The sequence below is a fragment of the Poecilia reticulata genome, chromosome 7 (genome assembly GCF_904066995.2).
Source record: "Poecilia reticulata chromosome 7, P_reticulata-male-v2, whole genome shotgun sequence".
Lineage (NCBI taxonomy): Eukaryota > Metazoa > Chordata > Actinopteri > Cyprinodontiformes > Poeciliidae > Poecilia > Poecilia reticulata.
Genome location: NC_088836.1, coordinates 7823158 through 7837848, shown reverse-complemented (window position 1 = coordinate 7837848; position 14691 = coordinate 7823158). Strand labels below are relative to the sequence as shown.

The 14691-nt window shown below is 39.8% G+C and overlaps 1 protein-coding gene across 2 annotated transcripts in view; it reads right to left on the bottom strand.

The window, feature by feature from the left end:
- Window positions 1-14691, bottom strand: part of ttll10 (tubulin tyrosine ligase-like family, member 10) — a 46945-nt gene that overhangs the window by 17776 nt on the left and 14478 nt on the right. The window contains exon 1 of one of the 2 annotated variants that reach the window (XM_008413047.3): window positions 9866-10258. The exons of the other annotated variant lie outside the window; for it this stretch is intronic. The gene's annotated coding sequence lies outside the window, so the exon portion shown is untranslated. Of the gene's footprint in view, window positions 1-9865; window positions 10259-14691 lie in introns of those variants that run through there. 2 annotated transcript variants of the gene reach the window in all.

Genomic DNA, 14691 nt, shown 5'->3' with positions numbered 1-14691 from the left:
CAATTTGAGAAGCAATTTTGATAGGTGCACTTAATTTTATTGTGTCATGTAGCACGGGGTGCTGGTCTTGGTCTTGATTTGGTCTCAGGTTCGGTGGTCTACTCTAGACTACAACTCTGCTACATGGCTCCTTGGTTCCATGTCCTCCCCTGCCCAGCCTTTCAGTTGGATTTCTTTCAAAATAAATGCCACTAGTGGCAAAAAAAAAAAGTGAAGTTCATGCTATGTTAGAACAGGAGACAAGATGTTTCCATCCCTGAAATTATAATGCATAGAATCACATATCTAAGTCTAAACTATGTTACAGAGAGTAAACACAACATGTTTTATCTGTGGAACTGTTCATTAAAATAGCACATTACTGATGTATTAAATTTAATACGATCGGTACACTTAATGATATTAGCGATTAGGTAATGCATTGAGCAAGTAGTTTTACTTTTAATACTTAAGTATTTTTAAAAGCCAGTACTTTTTTACTTTTACTTAAGTAAAATATTAATGTGGCACTTTTTCTTTTACTTGAGTACATTTTTGTCTGTGTATTTGTACTTTTACTTAAGTACATTTTTTGAGCACTTTCTCCACCACTGTTGATTAGTTAATTTTAAACTCCTGCTCTGCTCGTTATTTTGGTAATGGAACCGAAAGCACAGAATTGCGCAACATCTTGTTGAAACAATAAACACTGAGATTATTATTGTTGTTGGGTCATTAATTTGAACACGTTTAGTTGATTTTTTTTTTTTTTTTTTAATAAAGTTTGAACGTTTTGATAAGCCAATCAGAGGAGGACGTGCTGCTCTCAGCCTCCTGGCTGCGTTCAGTTTGTCACCTAATGCCGAGATCGACTCGAAACCTTCCGCGATCAACTAGTTGCACTGCTGCTCTAGCAAAGCAAGAACAGTTCAGAAACAATATGAAATGGGAAAAAAGTTATTTATTAACTGATTAAGTCGTGTTTTAGATTGTTTTTGAAAAACTAATCAGTCACGGCTGATTAGTGGGCGCAGTCACGGCTGCACAGTGAACCCGTTGATTTTTTACAGCAGACAGCCGCTCCTCTCTCTTGCAGGTACTGCGTACCCCCACTAAATCTTTTAGGGGTACGCAGTACCCTACCGTACCCCATTACTTTCACCCCTGCTGTAACCTAAAGAGGAATAGATGACCCTACATGTGAAGATTATTTAGTAAACTTTTTTAGTAATTCAGTAAAAGTTTTTAATATATAACTTTTACAGATACAGGCTTAAGTGGCACTGCGACTCATTGAGGCTTATTGCTTCATTTTGCTTTGCTTTTCACAAGTAGCAGAACGAAGCTGATGATGTGTCTCAATTAAAAATGTTAATGTTTTTCTTCTTAGCTTATTTTCAGAATGACATCTACATCTTGACAAAAATGTCTATGTATACACAAGTAAATAAATGTAACATAAATGTAACTGTGTGTGTTTTTCACTTTAAGTGTACGTCACCACACCTGCAGGAGCCGTTCAGCCTTTGTTGTGTTCCTGTTCTACTCCAGTGGCAACCCGGCTTAGCAGACCGGGCCTCCTTCAGTGCAGCGTGCAGAATTGCAAAAATCCTGTCTGATTCCGCTGAACATGCACAGGCCGGTGCAGGAATCCTCCACAGGCTGTCCGACAGCCAGGAATGCAAATTGTCGACGTCACCAAAGCAGATAGCAACAGGGGCTAACAGTGTGCGCTGCTTTGGATACTGAAGTGCTGCAGCTTCGTGTGTTTTCTTATTAAAATTGGGAATAAATATGAAGCAAAATTTTTTTGAAGAAAAATATCACTGACCGAATTTCTGAAATGAAAACATCTAAACAAAATTTTTTGCTTTAAAAAAGATTTTTAAAATATTGTTGCGCAGCACCGCAAAAATATGAGCTTTTAACCCTTTAGTGTTAACAATGTCCTGCTTTGGCCTTTTTAATTCAGTTTGTGCAAATCTCTTCTGACATTGTATTTCAGATGGATAAAGTGTAGAATTTGAAATTCACTAAGATTTTAAAAGTTTACAAATTATTATTTATTATTATTAATTCAAAAATAGGATATTTAAGAGTAAATAACTATTTTCTCCTATATAATATTAATTTATTTTAAATATGTGCATGCATTCATACCTGAATGCATTCATAATTTAGATTTAAAGCTTTATTTCGCAAGACTCCTCCAAAACATTAATATTATTTAAAGTGTTGGTAACGCTATTGGTTACTTTTAACTTAAATCTTCCAGGGATGAAAATAATTTTCACCTTAACTGTAATATAATGAGTACAATTATAATATCAATATTAATAATTATTAATATTACTATTATTAGTAGTAGTAGTAATAATGATAACTATATTATTATATTAATTGTAAATTATATCTTAAGTATTACACACTATGCATATTTTATTGCAGTTAGTTAGATCTAAATTTTGCAGCATTCACCCTTTTTTATTTTTATAGAAAAGTAGTACAACCTTTATCATTTCAAATATAAATGCTAACAGTGTAAAAATACTTTTGCATCATATTTAATCTTCTCATTGGGACTAGAATTAAAATTTTCTTAATTAAGTGTTTCTTGTCAGTTCTGATCCCAGCATGTATTGTTTTTTACTCACTACAATAAAAAAACAAACAAAAAAAAAACAACAACATTAAATCTCATGTTTAATAAATAAATGAAAAACATAACTATAAGATTTCCTTAATTAGACCAACTCTGTTGAGCATAACTCTAGCTCATACACGTATAGGAAGCTGTGTTTAAATAAATTATAAAGTGGAGCAATCTGTTTCTGCCTGGTAGCTGAAGAGATAATAAAAATGTTCCTTTTTGATCACAGTCCTGTGAAAAGCGACTCTTCAGTGAATGGTGGGTTGAGTTCAATCATTAATTAACCAGGATGCCAGGATTAGATTATCTGAATACAGAGTTACAGGAAGCCATTATAACTACCCATAAATAACACAGCTCATAGAATAATTTACCACAACCAGCTAGCGGCTGAGAAATGTAAGTCCTATTGAACTTTTTCTTTTTTTTTTCTTTTTAGCAAACTAAAACAGATTAAACAAGTTTCCCTCCACGCTGAGTCAGATTCCTGAAGAGTGCTGTAAGGACCGTGAAGTTTCTCTGAATTGTAAACTCTTCCCCCAAACCGAGGCGATCAGTGAGGCTTGAGGCCTGCTGTGTTAAACGGCTAAATGGTTTTTCTGTTTGTGTTTGAGCTGATAACATCTACTGACTGCGTTTAGACAGTCAACTGAAACCCAGAGTCAATCTAACACAATATCTACAGTCTCTTCTTGTGTCTGTGACGTAGATAACAGACTTTTTACCTTTATGTGTTGTAAAAGAAACCAATGCATTTCTGCAGACACAGTTGCCTGGTTTGAAGCACAGAAAACACGCCTTGTGCTGCCCGTGTTTATCAGGCCGGCCTACTGTGTGCCGCCATACAGGGAGGCACAATGAGGGCTTAGCTGGTGGAGGGACCTCATGGGTAAATTAAGGTATTTAAAAAGAAGCTCTGTTCGGTGGTAACCTGATCCACACCTGACTGAGGCTCGGCATTCCGCTGCGTCCGAGGGAAGAGTTCACGATTAGCAGGAAAGCTGCAACAGCAGGCCTCCAGAGAAGAGGGAAAACTGTCTAAAAAGTACCCGCAAAGTGTTTTAAAGAACAGAAAACAAACAAAAATACCATTTTAACCCATTTATTAAACATTCCAATTTGCATTACAAAACATTACTATACAGTTTTAAATGGCAAAAGGATTTTGTACAGTGTACATTACAAGTTTTAAAAATCTCTACACACATTATTCCTGGAAGAAAAGGAAAAAAAATAACTGAAGACAAAATGAGATACATTTTTTTTTACAAGTCATTTCGAATTCAAAATGTCGTTTTGGACAGCTGATTAAAGAAGAAACTTTGACTCGTGACACATGGAAGAAACCAAGAGAAATTCAACCATCTTCCAGTGCAAGGATCACAGTTCCACAGTAATCGTCACTCAGCGCCACCTGCCACTAAACGTCAATACGTTGCTGCTCAGGGCTCGACTTTAGTCAATACAAAGCACGTCAAATGCACAGAGGAAGAGGAGGAGGGGGGCGGGAGGGAAGTAAGAGAGCAGAAGGCAGCGCCATTTAATGGACGGCATTACCAGACAGTATTAGACACCAGTACTTACATCTAACCATGTCTGGTAAGACGCCTATCAACAGGCTAGAAGGGATGACCTCTGAGTGTTCATCTGTGCTAAGAGGAAGTGCTGGAAGAAACAGAACAGCTTGAAAACAGGTTGGAATGAGCGCTTCCCCTTTTTTTTTTTTTTTTTTTTCGGCCCTCTCGTGTGCTTAAATTTGCGAAGCATGCAGTGAAGTAAGTAAAAGCGTGAGTAAACAGACCAAGAAACATGAAGAGAGTTAAGCTAGGTTAGCTGAAATGGTTCTGTTAAATACAAAATATGTGGCAACGTCACAAACGTGAAGTGTAATAGCACAGGGGCATTAAAAAAAATTGCTATTTCATGTTGCGATGGCTTGGATAATGGAGCCTGGTGGGCAAATAAAGGTGTGGCTCAATATTTGTGGGGTATATTTCCCTCCTTTGACAAACACAGCGTCTATGCTGTTCTTTCCTTTTTTTTAGTCTGGTTTAAAGGTTTAAAACTACATCTTTTAAAATAGAATCACATGAACTAAGAATACATTTACAATTACTTTAAAGTTGTTGGTTACAAGCATTTTAAAGAAGGTCTAAAGTCTATTGCACATCTTCTTGTTAGTGGGTTTTGTTTGTTTCTACGTAAAGAAAGTCAGCTTGGGAGAAACTGGGTGAAAGCCAGAGCTGGGGTTTTTTTTTTTTCTTCCTTTCTTTCTCTTTAACCACCATCAGGTGAGCTCATGTGTCCGTTTCAGGATGTGCCACGCAGGTAAAGCGCTGCCGACCAATCACTGCTAAACAGCACAAAGACCAACGCTGTTCAGGGGAGGGAACAAGGAAACAAGGCCCTGCAGGACCGGTGGAACCGTCAACCGACTGCTATTCTTTAACTTGGGTGGGGTTGAGATTGCTATAAAGGCTTTTTTTTTCTTTCCAAAGGCAGCGAGACAAGAGGGAAAAAAACACATTAGAAATCTATTCTTTTTCACAGAAGTCTCTTTTTGGTTGAAATTTTTACTCAAGGAAAACGTCTACATGCTAATGTTTATGTATTAACATCTGTCAGCGCCTTTCTTTTCAGTTTGAATAATCAACAGTACAGAGTAGCCTAGGGGTGTGGGGGGGGGGATATCCATGGCGCTAGTTTAATGTAAACACAAATCCAGAAACAAAAAGTACACTTCTCTTGGAATTACCCTAAAATTCAAAACAACCAACTTTACCCTTCCGCGTTGGCCTCTAATGACGACCGCATGTCGGCAACCGTCCCACGGTCAAGTTGAAGGAACTCAGCCGCCCAGGAAACATCGTTACCAGACAGTGTTAGAGCAACAGTTGTACAATCCAGCACTGTCGGGTAAGATGGATCCTGGGAAGCACTTCTGTCACTGCGTAAGCATCAGGTCTGATCCCGGAGGTTCAACGGGAGTAAGCTCCTTCGGAAAGCAGTTTTTCTGGTTGCAGTCAGCAGATGAGTATCATCATCATTACCAGGCAGTATTAGAGAAAGGAGTGATATCCAATGCTGCCTCGTAAGATGGAGATAGTCACCCAAAAACATCCACTATCTAAATTTATAGCAGAATCATCAGTACTTGATTGGAGAATATGAATTAATGTTCATTTCAGTGTTTTAATGGTTAATAAAATCTTACTAGATCCCACAACTAAAGTTTCACTAAAAAAATGTTAAGCTCCAACCCACAAAATAACAGTGGAAAACCGTCATCGCCCCGACAACACCGATAGCTGATAAATTAACGTCATGTTCTTGTCAATGGTTCTATGTTCATATTTAAGGCATCAACATGCTTTACAGTAATCGTGTTTGCTATTTAGTTTGATTTAACTAAACAGCAATCTTACTCGATAGCAACCCAAACTTTGGAAAACAAAATAATGAGTGGCGTTCTCTCCCATCTGAGCTGTAACAATTTGGCTGAAAAGTAAGTTAACTGAACGGACTAATTTATCCAACTATAATTTGAAACAGGAAAAATCTTCATCTTACATATCTGGTCTCCATAAAGACAAAGTCTGGCCATTTAGCCAAAGAAAAGGATGTCCATAGATGTCCGGTGTTTAAAGAAAGAAGACTACGTCACGGAAAAAAAAAAAAAAAAAAAAGGAGGGAAAACTCTATCAGTAATGGTGGCAGCAAAGAGTTGCGCAATCAAGGCAAACTATTAGTTTTACATTTGCGGTTGTGAAGGTAATGCTCAAAGTGAGCCAGAAGCAGCATTGCGGCTGGAAAAGGAGACGCATGTGTGCGGGGAACACCCCGCCGTTGAGTAAGTGGCAGAGCTGTGATGTGGCGGGGGTTTACCGCTTAAACCTGCTGTCACAGACGACTGGGCCACAGAGGCTGTTAATGATTGCCAAAACCTGTTCTGACTAGTCTACACCTATGGCACGACAAAGTTTGGGAGGGCTTCTTCTCACACGAAGCATGGCTGTAAGTCATTTATAAAGTGCCACCAAGTTTAAGACGCCCCCCCCTCCTTTCCCCGCCCGCTTGGAAGCCGGTTGGGTTACATATCTTACTGTATCCCAAGCTCTTTGAGTTTAAGCTTTGCGTTTCGCATTGGTGATTTTGTCACGTCTGTCTCGACATATGCTGAAAGAGAAGGATAACTGTCTTTTTTTTCTCTCTCTCTCTTTATTCCACCCTGTTTTTCCGTTGAGTTCTCCCGGTCCGTTGTCTTTGTGTTTGCCGTGTGATGAAAGGCCGATGGAATGCTGTCTGGCTCGACCTGAGCCAACGGCGCGAACGCAGAAGGTCACAGAAAACAGCCCTCGTTTACTGAATAACACGGATCTTTCACAGGTACGACGCGTGAAGTCCTCACACCCTGTGCTGGCATTTTTAGAATTTGTTCTTTTTTTTTTTCTTTTTTTTTTTTTGCATTTTAGCCTCAAGTTCCCTTTTTTTTCCTATGGCAAACATGCAAATAGACGTATCCCTACTTCCTTGTTCAAGTTGTCAAATAATTACAGTTTTCAATCAGAAAAAAAGGTTTTCAATCATCCTGTAATGCAATGCAAACGTTTCTCAGGAAGACAGGGTGAAGGAGGCAGAAAAAAGGTTTAAGGGAGGGGATAATTTCAGGAAAAAAGAAGGTGGAGAAGGAAAAAGGAGAATGCACCTGTAACCTTACCGTCGTGAAAGGTACCCCACGGAAAGAAGGCAACAAAACCAAAGTAAAGAAAACATGTTTAGAGGGAGGGAGCTGAGAAAGAAAGAGGGGAAAAAGAGATCTTGAGTTTCCAGCCGGCTGCTTGAGAGCGCTCCGTCTTCCCTCCAGCCAGGCAGGCCCCATGAAATGAGAAAGTCAAGCAGACCTGCTCTCCCAGACTCTTAGTTAGTTAATCATCAGCATTATAAACCAGCGCTGCAGGCCGCTCTGAGGAAGAAAAGAGGAAGAGATGTGAAGAAGAGGGTGAGCCCAGAAAATTTCAAGCAGGTAGAAACAAAGCAGTGGAACTGATCTGTACCTGAACAGAGTAGAAGCTTGTTTTGCATCTAACCGACTCAACGTCCTATCAGTTTGTCCTCCATTTGTCCAGATACTTCCTCTCCCGCTTGTGGCTATATTCTAGAGTTGAGGTTTTTTTTTTGTTTTTTTTTACCCAATTGTTGGTCACGGCGCTCCTAGCAGTGGGAGTCTCAACAGCTACCCACGCTCCTTTGCCTGTTGGTAGTGAGGCGTGATCAGGTAACTCTGCCCTCTCTGCTGGAATGTGACTCTGCTGCGAAGTGAACAACCCAATAGGTAAACCGGCCTGGCCCTTAATCAATAGTTGCTGTCTTTGTGAGAAAACAATGGCAGAGAGAAACCCAAAACCTTATTTAACTCCCGGCCTTATCTCATCGCAAGCTAATTGGCCCTTCAGAGCAGGGCCAACACAGCTACTGTGATATTTAGGCCAGAGAACTAGTTATCATACAGGTGCCACTTATTGTGCTGTCTTCTACATATATGTTTACTGATGGAGTTGGTTTTACATATTATTTGATTGCTCCACCCCATTCCCTCTCGTACACCTACCGCCTTTGCTGCCTCTATATTTTAACTGATTTGAATATTTCAAATGAAAGACAAAAATGTTCAACTGATTTGACTTTTTGAACGTTTTCTCTCAAAACTGTAAAGTTTTTTTTTTTTTTTATGTTTTCTATTTTACTACTAAACTTATTGTTCCTACTATTAGGGAAAAATTTATATCTTTGAATAAAAGCTGTGAAAAGTTAAAATATTTAAGGCTCAGGCCTGTCGTCTGAAAAAAATCCCTTTTTTATCTTATTTTATCTTGTATTTATTTTTATGTAAGCTCCACATGCCAACTTTTGTTGCCATTCTGAGGATAAATAAAGTTTTTTTTTTATTAAATTTAATTTTATTAAGCGCTAAAATGTATTTAGTAATCTGAATAATAATGCCCAGTCACTATTCTTTCCTAATAAAGGAGGTAAACCTGATTTCATGGTGTTGCATTAGTGTTTTAAAAATGGCCCCTGGCATTCAAGTGTCAGCGTTATTGCTGCTTTAAATTCTCCTCCTCCTCTGATAAGAGATAAACTTTCACTTGAATTCAAACTGTGGCTCAAGCTCTGACAAACACTTTCAACTTAAGGCCGCCTCTCCCGAAGCTTAAATAACAATGAGTCGAAATTCTGCCCTGCACTTCCTGCTCCGCCGCCGTACACCAGCAGAGTTGGCGGCACTCATGTGACCAGCAGCTATTTGGGTGTACAAAGAGAAATGAACAAATGTTTCCTCCTCAGCCAATCACAACCCTCCACCTTGCTCCGTAGTCTTCCCCGTACAGTACTCGGTCGACATTTTCCCTCCATTTTGCCCCCTTCTCTTCCCTAGACATCCCATGGCTGGTCCGCCTCGTAGCGCCTTCGACAGAAGCCCAGACAGCAAGATAATATGCACCTTCCAAACTGTGGAAACTCTCTTCTGTGTTTAGCCTCTGCCCTGCCTGAACTTGCCGCAGTATCTCAGAGGCAGGAAAAGTGGATGAGCAGACATTTTACATCCGGCTCGCATCCACTTCCCAGCAGAAAGTGAATGAAGCTTGTAAGCTCCATCTTGAAAAGCCAAAAAAAAAGCAAGCAGCGACTTGTTAGATAAGGATATAAAACTAAATTACAAGGTTTTAAAGTTTAATGGGTCATGGAAAAATGCTCATAAGTGAGTTCCCTTGACGATGTTTGTTAAAGTAACTGACTACCGCTTCCAGATAATTAGTTTGTAAAGCAGATTCTTACCGGGATGCTGCGGATGTCTGGTCGTAAGCAGAATTTTAGCTCTTTAGAAAGAGTCAGCGTCTGCCTTCATATCCTTTGACAAGTCTGGCAGTTTGCCTTTACCTGCCCCAACTGGTCTATCCAGTTTAGGAATGAGCGTTAGCCCCTATTGTTTCCCCTTCTTTCTTTCTGCTTAAATGGAGTTGGAATTTGATACATTATTATTTTCGCTTCTCATCGAAACTCCCTAAACCCTGCGATCCCACCCAAGAACAACAATCTTATTTGTTCGCCACACATTTTGCAGTTTTAGCAGTACTCTTAAAAGTTTTAAACTGCCGCGTCACTGAGCAACAACTCATGACGACTGTTAACTTCAAGACAGAGAAAGAAGACAGAGAAGGGATTTTTTTTTTTTACCCTATCTTTCCCAGGTGCGGTCACCGAGCCAGAAACCCAAGACAAGAGGCATCATTGTACAAGGGCTCTTGCTGCCCCCGTTGGGTAGTCTTCCTCTTTCCTGCTCCCGCTGAAGGACGGTCGACCTCTCGGGCGGTGATCTGGGCGGAAAGAAAAAAAGCTGTCCCTCTCAGGTAGGTTGCAGCCGTAGCGACGGAGGATGAGCCAAGCCCCGGAACAAACCCAACCAGTTTGAAAGTCGTCACTTATCTTCCTGTCGCCGAAGCGAGGCTTGTTTTTTTCCATGAGTTCTCCTTGGCGGTTTGAAGCGGTTAAGCTCCTCAAGAAGACAGAGGCTGAATTTGTAAAGGGCTTGGTTTACATGTAGACTGACCCACCCCTCCACCCTTTTTTCCCCACAGGTGTAATTTTCAGGTCACAGCCAATCTCCTTAGCCTCTGGCGCTCACAGGTGCGTCCTCCATTGGTCTTCAGCCAATGGCAGAAAAGACTAACCCCCCCAGCTCCCCAACACCACCAACACCAAACCCCTCCTGTCCTCAGACTCCCACCTCTCTGGTTGCCTCACCTCCACCCTCCTCATAAGCCCCTAGGTACCTTGTTGTGTGTTTTTTATGATGTCAGCTCAAGCTTCTGTGGGAACGACCTCCTCTGTTCGTATTACAACTCAGACAACAACTGCGCCTCCATCAACACGAACTGCTGAACACACCCATGATGTCTAAGTAAAGAAAATAAATTGAGAGGCCCGACACGATACAAGGGTCAAGCATCAACCCTTTACCTTACTTTTCACCTGCATGAACCCACTGCCTCAAATGCCTGCCCTTTGCTCTCATGGCTTCCCTCTCCCTCTTCTTGAGTACATACCCCTTCGTTTTGTCCTGGAACAATAACCCGGATGAGTTACAGCAAGCATGAACAAAGTGCAGGTGAGTAAAACCTGAGAAAGACACACCAGCAACTTTAGGTCAGTTTGGGGAGTCAGAAGCCGAGTAGGTGGGAGGCAGAGATAAAGAGCCTGCTGGGGATTTCGACCCACGAGGGCCCAACAGGGGGCTTACTCCACAGCCTGCCCCGAGTTTTACTGGATGCTGGCTGGGCAAGGTGTTAACTTTCGGTCCTGAGGTTTAATTATTGGGATTAGACCCTCAACAATGAGAACAATGCCAGAATCGTATCTCGTTTCTGGTGGGGCGTGGCACAGGTTGCTGCTGAACCGCACTGGTAAAGATGGAAGTAGAGGGCTTCTTTTCAATTTGAAAGACATAAAAGAAGTGGACTTCATTTTGTTTGATGGTTTTGCTTTTCTAAAGAAAAACTGATCTATTAATGACTTTTTTCACATAGTTATACCTTAGTTCTTTACTATGATTGATAGCTTTGTCTGAAATCCTTCACTCAAACTTATCCTAACTAGAAATGGGTTGTTGAGTGATATGAAGATAAGTATGTCAGTTTAAAAAAAGCAAAAAGTTTACATCATCATCATCATCATCTACAGTTATTTTAATGAGCTGCCAGTCAATGCACCACAGTGATGCACTTGTTTGATTCAACACCATCCCCTCCCCCACCAGCTGATACTTCCTGTCAATTGGCTGATTATACTTTTTCTGTTTCAGTTTATATATATATATATATATATATATATATATATATATATATATATATATATATATAGAGAGAGAGAGAGAGAGAGAGAGAGAGAGAGAGAGAGAGTAAAACCATGGGTTTTCTAATGATGTTTGAAAAAAAAAAGCGAATAATTAGAACCAGGATATCCTAAAGTCTTAGCATGAACAGGAATCTCTGTGTTGATTGCAATAAGGTTTAAGCTTAGTCATTTATAACAAACTACTAACTCTTTTTCTGCCGCTTTCAGAGGGAACAGGTAGTGAGTTTCTGTGCCCTGAAAGGTCGGCTTTGTTTGGACGTTGAATTTGCATACCAAATGAGTTTTGGAGTGAAGCACAGAGGCCTGACCTGAACTCATTTGGCTACTGATGGGTATCTGGGCAGCTAGTCACGCAAGACAGGACGTAAGGACATCCATCAGTGAGGCTGAGCAGCAGCTTCAGGATCCACAACCAAACAAAGACACACAGAGAGACACATATGTTTGCCTGCGTACACATCCTCACACGGTAAAGTGCAAATATACATCTGGATCCGAGGTCTTTTTTTTTTTTCACACATTCAGTGTGCTGTTCTGCTTTCTTTGGCTGTAGGTGATCTTAGGAGATCAAAATTGAACCATTTTTGCCTCCTTAATTCAATATTTAAATCAAATTCCCTTTATGTTGTGCATGTATATGTCCATCTATAAAATATTCATAATGATAACTATTCTACACAAAACTTTAATTGCTTCTTTTTTAATTTTTCTAACGATGCAAGCTGGGAAGTGAACTGTAACCAGCAACCTGTTGACCACAGAACAGTTCCCACTAAAACGACTTAGCCTCTTTTTGAAGCTTATTTATGGCTCTAAACTATGGATGTTTTAACACCTGGTTCAGTTGGTGTCTTAACACCAGTTGAACCAATGTTGCAATGTTAAAATTGCAACATTTGTCAAATTTTTACAACTGCCCTGCGTCAAACGAACCAAACCTCTGTTCCTCCCCTCGCCTGTGGTAGCGCTGCACCAAGAACCACTGAAAGAAACGGCACAAAAGCATCTGAAGAAGACAAGAGGCAACTTACTCCACTGCAAAATGAACATAAAAATGGAATAGCACCAGATTTTAACGATTGTAGGATTTATCTTTTGTCTTTGGTAAAAGACCACAAGACATTTCTTCCGCTAGCATTAGAATTGCAAAATGTTTTGGTTGTATTTACCCAGAATGCCCTTTTCTATAGTCCGTTTCGTGCTTTTGGAGTGGTCTCCGGTCCGCTTGCATCCACATCAGCATTCAAACCACAACAGAGACCTAGGTTTTTAGGCAAACCAGAGTTTGCTTTTTTGGTCCATATCAGAGTTCGATTATGCATTCACTCCTCCCCAAATGAATCAGACTTTTTAGAAAAGAGGCCTGACCTGAACTGACAAGCTGGCAAACGAACCATGTTGGATTAAAGTGGACTAAACGGCACTGGTAGCACCCTACATAATCTTAGTTACATACCAAAAATGAACAAGGAGATTCAGAGACGCAGGCTGAAGAAAAAACGTCTTTTTCTGTGGGCAACATCTACGTATCCACATTCCAGTTTCTCTGCAGCTGCTTTGATGCAAAAACAAATACTGTTTTGGGCTTTTAACAGTTTACAAAGAACAAGATACAAAAAAGATTGGAAGAGAGTCAATGAGATACTCAACTAATAAGCATCATACAAATCTTCATGTCCGTTTTAAGACATGTCATTAATCACAATCAAGTATGACGACTCAAGACGACTGCTGATGATAAATGTGGGAGCCTTGTTCTTTATAATAAATAGTAGCATAAAATACACTATAAAAAATACCACAATAACGAGGCAATTGCTTGCTGCAGCTTTACATTGTTACTTATGTAATTTCATGTATCAACCAGTGTTAAGGAAGATTAAAAAGGCCAAACTTTATGTCTCATGTCTTCTTCCAATGAACAAAGTAAAAAAAAAAAAAAAAAAGTCTCAAAACACCATTCGACAGATTGCTGTAGAAATTCCTCCAGATACTTAAATGAAATGTTCTACCTCTTCTCCTTTTCTGATTGCCACAGTCTACACTGGCTGAAACTCAATTTTGTGTCTTAAATAAATTGTAGTGTCCATCCAGTGTGAACATTGTTCAGTTCTGTATGTCTTCTACAAGATGTTTTATTGAAACTAGCTAGTTGCAAGCTAAACTGATAGTAATGATAAAAAAAAAATGCAAAGACACACCCTGCTAACATTTTGACTTTTACAGACACCCTCTGATGAACTTCCATTCATCCATTGTCTACACCCGCTGATCCATTCAGGGACTGATGCCGATCTCCAGTGGTCATTGGGCATGAGTCAGAATTGCAACACCCTTGAGAGATTGCCAGTCCATCACAAGACCTCTCAAGAACTTGCCTGGAATTAAAAAAAAATTTAAAATATGTTTAGTAGAAGTCATTTTCTTATCGGGGGCGAGGGGGAGGATACTGTATAAGTTCAGGTTTCTAATTTCCGGAAATTTCTCACATCTAAAACAGTTTGTGCTTGGATCATGAGATAATGGTGCATTAAGAGAAAATCATGAGAAAAGCGGTTTTGGCTCAATTGTATTACAATGTCTTGTTCCATATGGATGCAGTCTATCGTTTTCTTTTGTCTTTTTACTAGCCTGAACTCGCCATGTTGAACTCCAAAATGTAATACTCCAGTTTTCCAAATAATTTTCTGTAAATACTTTGCGTGTTGAAGCATTTAACTAAATGTTTGTGATTAACCACTGAAATAATATTTAATGTTTGAAATCTGGGCTTTCTTTACCAACACAAAAGAAAACCCTCTCTAAAGCTGGGAGAGTGTACAAAGGGCTCTTTTTTCATGTGAATATCAAACAGGTGCTAGTAAAGTGTTCTGACCCAGCATTACCTCCCATCCTCAGCACACAATGCATAATGATGCATAATAGAACAGGTGTTGCAAGCTCAAAAGTCAGGAAAGGTCTCAGTTTTAGAGTAGGTTCTGATCACATACTTGTAAAATGAAGACATTTTTAATAACTATTTCACATTCTTGCTTGTGTCATCTTACAATTACCAACTGTAATTTGTGTTTTAAACCTAAAACGTTTTCCTTATTGATCCCTGAATTGGTTTGTGTACTCAACGTGCCTACAGTCACAGAAATCTGAGT